The 6,659-nt window shown below is 48.2% G+C and overlaps 1 non-coding gene across 1 annotated transcript; it reads left to right on the forward strand.

Moving 5' to 3' along the window:
• The first annotated feature begins 6,101 nt into the window (after positions 1-6,101).
• Positions 6,102-6,208, forward strand: LOC128576202 (U6 spliceosomal RNA). Its single transcript, XR_008377306.1, has one exon. It is a non-coding gene; the product is annotated as a U6 spliceosomal RNA (small nuclear RNA).
• Positions 6,209-6,659: the final 451 nt, after the last annotated feature.

Here is a 6,659-nt window from a genome sequence, read left to right on the forward strand (position 1 = left end):
TCTGTTCCCACCATATCTTGTGCAGCTTCTGAAATGAGTTCTTGAGTGGCTTGTAGCTGTTCTCGGGCTAAGTTCACATGCCTGCCTCTATGTGGCCCTCAAGATTTCTCACGCCTGGACCTTTCGACCTAACGTCCTCCCATCTCCTCCCTTAAACACAGTATCCCGGCCGTCACTGGGCGTCTCCCTGGCTGCCCTGCCTTCTCCTTCCTGTGCTCGTATTTCTCTCCCAGTTTGGATTTGCCTCCTATGGCTGATGGAGCAAACTGCCACAGACTATCTCAAAACAATATAAAGATATTCTTTCACAGTTCTGGAAGCCAGAAGTCTGAGATCAAGGCTCCCAAAGGCCATGTCCCTCGGAGGCTCCAGGGAAAAATCCATCACTTTGCTCTCTTTGCTCCTGAATGCTCCTGCCCCATGGCTCTGGCCCCACCTCTCTGCCGGGTCTCCACGCTGCCTCCCCCCTGTCTCTGCAGGGTCTCCACGCTGCCTCCCCCACCGTCTCTGTAGGGTCTCCACGCTGCCTCCCCCTCTGTCTCTGCAGGGTCTCCACGCTGCCTCCCCCACCGTCTCTGTAGGGTATCCACTCTGCCTCCCCCTCCGTCTCTGTACGGTCTCCACACTGCCTCCCCCTCTGTCTCTGCAGGGTCTCCACACTGCCTCCCCCTCTGTCTCTGCAGGGTCTCCACACTGCCTCCCCCTCTGTCTCTGCAGGGTCTCCACACTGCCTCCCCCTCTGTCTCTGCAGGGTCTCCACGCTGCCTCCCCCTCTGTCTCTGCAGGGTCTCCACGCTGCCTCCCCCTCTGTCTCTGCAGGGTCTCCACACTGCCTCCCCCTCTGTCTCTGCAGGGTCTCCACACTGCCTCCCCCTCTGTCTCTGCAGGGTCTCCACACTGCCTCCCCCTCTGTCTCTGCAGGGTCTCCACACTGCCTCCCCCTCTGTCTCTGCAGGGTCTCCACACTGCCTTCCCCTCTGTCTCTGCAGGGTCTCCACACTGCCTCCCCCTCTGTCTCTGCAGGGTCTCCACGCTGCCTCCCCCCTGTCTCTGCAGGGTCTCCACACTGCCTCCCCCTCTGTCTCTGCAGGGTCTCCACGCTGCCTCCCCCTCTGTCTCTGCAGGGTCTCCACGCTGCCTCCCCCTCTGTCTCTGCAGGGTCTCCACACTGCCTCTCCCTCTGTCTCTGCAGGGTTTCCACGCTGCCTTTCCCTCTGTCTCTGCAGGGTCTCCACGCTGCCTTTCCCTCTGTCTCTGCAGGGTCTCCACGCTGCCTCCCCCTCTGTCTCTGCAGGGTCTCCACACTGCCTTTCCCTCTGTCTCTGCAGGGTTTCCACGCTGCCTTTCCCTCTGTGGGCCTTTTACTTTGGAGAACCGTGTTGTAATCATGCTTGCCATCAGGTTAAAGGCCTCGTGCATAATATTCTCATCTGAAGATCTTTAATTACATCTGCAACAGCAGACCCTTGTTCTACGTAAGGTATTATATGTTAGGGTGTAGACGCACTTTTGGTGGTGGGGGCAGGTACCCTTGAACTCTTCAGAGGCCTTGATATTTTTTCTTAGGCATTTAATGACTTTTATTTTGTTCTCTCTAATGGCTAATTACCCTTTGCTGTAATTGATAAGGATTATTTGGGGGGATTGTTGGCTTGTCTTTACTTCCCTTCTGCTGTCTTGATGTGTAGTCTTTTAAATGTGTGCCTGCCTGGGCTGTTCTGGAGACAATCCCCACCCTAATTCAGAAGAACCACAGGCCTCTTGCACAACCCTGGAGGATCCTACACTCCTCAAAATGTCTTATTCTCCAGAAAGTTTTCCTCCCCCATCAAAGAGCCCATCTTTGCATTTCAGAAATGATAGGGAACTCTGAATATGTGCTGAGGTTTACTGGATGTATGGACTTACTAGTTTAGTTAGGAGTGAAAGTGTGGAGATTATGTTACACAAGTATACTTATTACTAGAGACGCACACTCAGTGTTTGCAGGTAAAATGACTTCATACTTTTAAAATATACCAGCCAGACTTGGCATTGTGGCTCAAGCAGCTAAGGTGCCAGCCACATACTCTTGAGCTGGCGGGTTCGAATCTAGCTGGGGATGCCAAACAACAATGACAACTGCACCCAAAAAATAGCTGGGCATTGTGGCGTGTGCCTGTCATCCCAGCTGCTTGGGAGGTGGAGGCAGGAGAATCGCTTGAGCCTAGGAGTTGGAGGTTGCTGTGAGCTGTGATGCCACGGCACTCTATCCAGGGCAACAGCTTGAGGCTCTGTCTCAAAGAAAAAAAAATAGCTTCCCTAAAATATACCAGCCAAAAAAGGGGTGATGGTGACAATTACATAAAATAAGAGCCATACAATGTAGAGGATTGCAGTTAGGTGGTGGACACCTGGAGATCCATTCTACTCTCCTCTCTGCTCTTGAGTAAGTTTGATGATGACACCCACTTCCCGCCAACCACCCACTTGATTGTACTGTGAAGATTGCTCTAGTGTCCCCTTCCTCTGATCCTCCTGAGAGTCTGTTCAATCTCCCATTTTGTAACTCAAAGGCTTCCAGCAAGCCAAGCTCAGCCCACGCCTTCTGAGGGGCAGGGAGAAAGGAAGCAAACCAAGTCAGCTGCCCACTGTCTCTTTGGCAGGACAGGGGAAGTCCATGAACATGCTCGTCACTTTTTACAAAAATTTTAAGCTCCATCTAATCCCACATATCCATCCTGCTTTTTGGGTATTCAGTGATCACTTCAAAGCATAGCAAGATGTCTCCTCTGCAGCTCTGATAGTCTGATAACCTTTTGCGTTTAGTTCAGTATTCTCTTGCACTGACTGGCATTTTTCTTCGACATTTTGAAGACATTTATTCATTCAATGCAAATTATTGGAGGGCCTGCTGTACTTTGGGTGCCGCAATGAGAACTAGGGATACAGAAATAAAGCTGCGAGCCTGGCCAGGGAGGATGCTGAGGTGGAAGGGGGAGGATCCAGAAACCAACACACACAGCCCAGTCGGTGTGAAGGGTGATCACAGACCTCACAGCCTGCAGGAGGAAAACATTGTACCTCTGTATTTACAATAGCTGAGATTCGAGGCCCTGTGATGGGCTTCCTGTGCGATCCCTGTCTGATGCCCATAACAACCTTTCAAGATAGGTGTTCTCACCATTTTGCAGAAAACGAAACTAACGGGAGGCTCAAGAAAGTTACGACCTTGTTCACAATCACATAGTTTGTAAGTGGTAAATCTGATACTCCTTTCACATTTTTCTAACTATTTAGGGTTCCAAACATTTTATTTAGTGAGTTCTTACTTTTATGAGGCCATCCTATTTTTTTTAACCGTTCTCCACAGAGCAGTCTTGCTGTTGGTAATAACTACATAATTTAAATTATTTTAAAGTTCAATTTAAAATATTAATTTGTAGCATGCCAAATTCAAAAAGCTGGGCCTTCAAGACAGGAAGACAGCCTCTCTGAGATGAAAGGGGGGCCTTCCAAGGAGGTCATGCATCTCAGCAAATCACGCCTAGACCATGTATTCCTCAATGTATGAACCCATGAAAAATTGTAAGGAAACGTAGGTAAGTCTCTGACCCCCTAGATATAAAGTACTTCCCTGAGTCAAACAAAACACCCGTCGCCCCCAACAACAGGAGGAATTGCAAACATGAAAGAACAGGCTACTCTGCCAAGTTATTTAAAAATTCTACATGTCAAAAAAATATGCTACATTACAGTGTAAGAAGGGGAAAAGGCTTCCTGTTGCCAGGTTTCCATATCTTCATGAAGAGCTGCCATTGCTCTCAATGTGCTCCCCTAACAGGGAATAAACAAGGGATTGATTAGTCAGACAATTACCTCTCCCCCAGTAGGTGCCCCTGGATGAAAAGAACAGCAGTAGGAAAAAATGATGAGTTCTTCAACGTTGATGTGAAATTGCTTCCAGGGAAGAATTTCATCTTCTGTTTAGGAAAAAATGCTCATAGGTCATTTCATCCTGACAAGACGGGTTTTTGTTTTTCTTTGTATTTTTGCATATTTGACATCATCTCTACTACGATGTACTATTTTGTAAACCAAAAGAACTGACGATTCTCCCACCCGACGCTGCCCTTGTTCCTGTCTGTACTTACCCCTCCCCGACTGCTTTCCCCGTGCGTGTCCTTAACAACTCCTTCTGGGAGTGAACTCAGATTGCTCCCTGAGATAACAACTCCATTTATTTTTTTTCTGAACATGCTGTGAATTGACTGGGCTCAGCTGGGCTGTTCTTCTGCTTCAGATGGAATTGCCCAGAGTTGAGGACACCTGGAGTCTTCCTGGGAGCTGGACCTTCCAGCAGAGCTCTCACGCTGGCAGAGGGGCTGTCTGTCAGCTGTGAGCTCACTGAACCTCCTGGCAGGGATTACGGGGGGCTGGCTGTCAGCTGTGAGCTCAACTGAACCTCCTGGCAGGGATTACGAGGGGCTGTGGGCTGTCTGTCAGCTGTGAGCTCACTGAACCTCCTGGCAGGGATTACGGGGGGCTGGCTGTCAGCTGTGAGCTCAACTGAACCTCCTGGCAGGGATTACGGGGGGCTGTGGGCTGGCTGTCAGCTGTGAGCTCAACTGAACCTCCTGGCAGGGATTACGAGGGGCTGTGGGCTGGCTGTCAGCTGTGAGCTCAACTGAACCTCCTGGCAGGGATTACGGGGGGCTGTGGGCTGGCTGTCAGCTGTGAGCTCAACTGAACCTCCTGGCAGAGATTACGGGGGGCTGGCTGTCAGCTGTGAGCTCAACTGAACCTCCTGGCAGAGATTACGGGGGGCTGGCTGTCAGCTGTGAGCTCAACTGAACCTCCTGGCAGGGATTATGGGGTCTCTGGTCCCTTCCCTGTGCATTTGTGAAGCTGTGTAGGAGTTCTCATATCATGGGGTAACAAGAAGGAGCCCTCCAAACACGTAGACAAAGAAGTTGTAAGGCTCTTAATGCTTAGTCTTGTATGTTGATATCTTAGTCAGGGTTCTCCAGAGAAACAGAACCAAAAAGATATGTGTGTGGTATGTGTGTGTGTATACGGTATACATGTCTAAAGAGATTTATGATAAATAATTTGCATTCTTTTTTATATATACACAATCACATATATATGTATGTTTGTACAAAAAGAGATTTACTGTAAAGAACTAGCTCACATGATCACACAGGCTGAGTCCCAGGATCTGTGGTCTGGAGAACCAAGACGGCCACTAGTATGGTTCCAGCCCAAAGTCTGGAAGTTTCACCAGAGGCTGGTGTTTCAGTTTAAGCCCAAAGGTGGGGTACTGCCGACATCCCAGCTCAAGGTAGCTGGGTTAGAGGAATGCTCAGCCTTTTTGTCCTAGTCAAGTCTTCAAGGGAGAGTGAGGACAATTCCCATTGGGGAAAGCAGTCTGCTCTGCTCAGACTACTGATTCAAATATAATCTCATCCAGAATCTTCCTCACGACATGTCCAGAGCAATGTTTGACCAGATGTGTGGGCACCATGTGACCCATTCATGCTGACACACGGGTTTACCCCTCTCAGTTACACAGAAGCTCTTCCTCTACATTCCCTTAGTCACAGCCCACGAGGAGCCCAGATTCAGAGGGAGTAGAGAGGGACCCAGAGTCTGTGTGTTTGGGGAGCGGGCCATGCTTTCATGAAACGTGGGTGACTGGGTCCTTTAGAACTGAGAAAGTGGGGCCCAGGAATCTTCAATTGTACAAATCTTCCTTGAAGACTGTAATTTCAATCACAGTTGAAGGACACATACCGGGCACTGTAAACAGGTTGCCTACTGGTTTGAATTCTTCTCCAAGTCTAATTTTTCTTTGGGATTGAGACCTTCAGTCTCCAGTTGTGGTCTCTCTCCCTGTATTTCTATGTCTGTTTTTCTAACCCTATCTTAGTAATGTCATCTTAACAAGAGTCCACTTCATCATGCAAAAGCATTGTCACTTTTCTTCTCGTGTGGCTATTTTTTATTGAACCCAAACTTTTGTTTTGGAATGATAAGATTGTACAGAGAGTTCCCATATAGTTTCATCCATTTTTCTTTACCTCTAACATGTAAGTGGGGTGTATCCATTAAGAGTGAGCGTGCTTGCTCCTGTAGCACATACACCAAAATTGGAACAATGCAGAGAAGATTAGCATGGCCCCTCTGCAAGGATGACATCTAAATTCATGAAGCGTTCCACGTTACAAAAAAAAGAGTAATTCACATTAGTACAGTAGTGTTCACTAAGCTATTGATTGTGTTTGGGGCTAACTGGCTTTTTCATTAGTTTAGTGCCCTTTTCGCCTATTATTTGGTCAAATCCAGAAATCATTGATTTAGTCACCAGGCCTCCTCAATCTCCTCTGGTCTGCGACAGTCTCTCACTTTCCTTACTTTTTACGCTCTTGACAGTTTTGACGATTACTAGCCAAGTGTTTTGTAGAATTCTCCTCAGTTGGGGTTTCTCTAATTTTTGCCCAAAATTACAAAATTTTGTATTTGGAGAAGAATTCTAGAGGTGGAGTTCCCTTCTCATCAGATCATGCCAGGGAGCAAATGTGGTCAAAATGACTTACCTCTGATACTAATAACCTTCGTCACTTGGTTAAGGAGACATCTGCAGGGTCCTGGCACGATAAAATTGTGACCTATCCTTC

The sequence above is a fragment of the Nycticebus coucang genome, chromosome 23 (assembly GCF_027406575.1).
Source record: "Nycticebus coucang isolate mNycCou1 chromosome 23, mNycCou1.pri, whole genome shotgun sequence".
NCBI classification, from domain to species: Eukaryota; Metazoa; Chordata; class Mammalia; order Primates; family Lorisidae; genus Nycticebus; species Nycticebus coucang.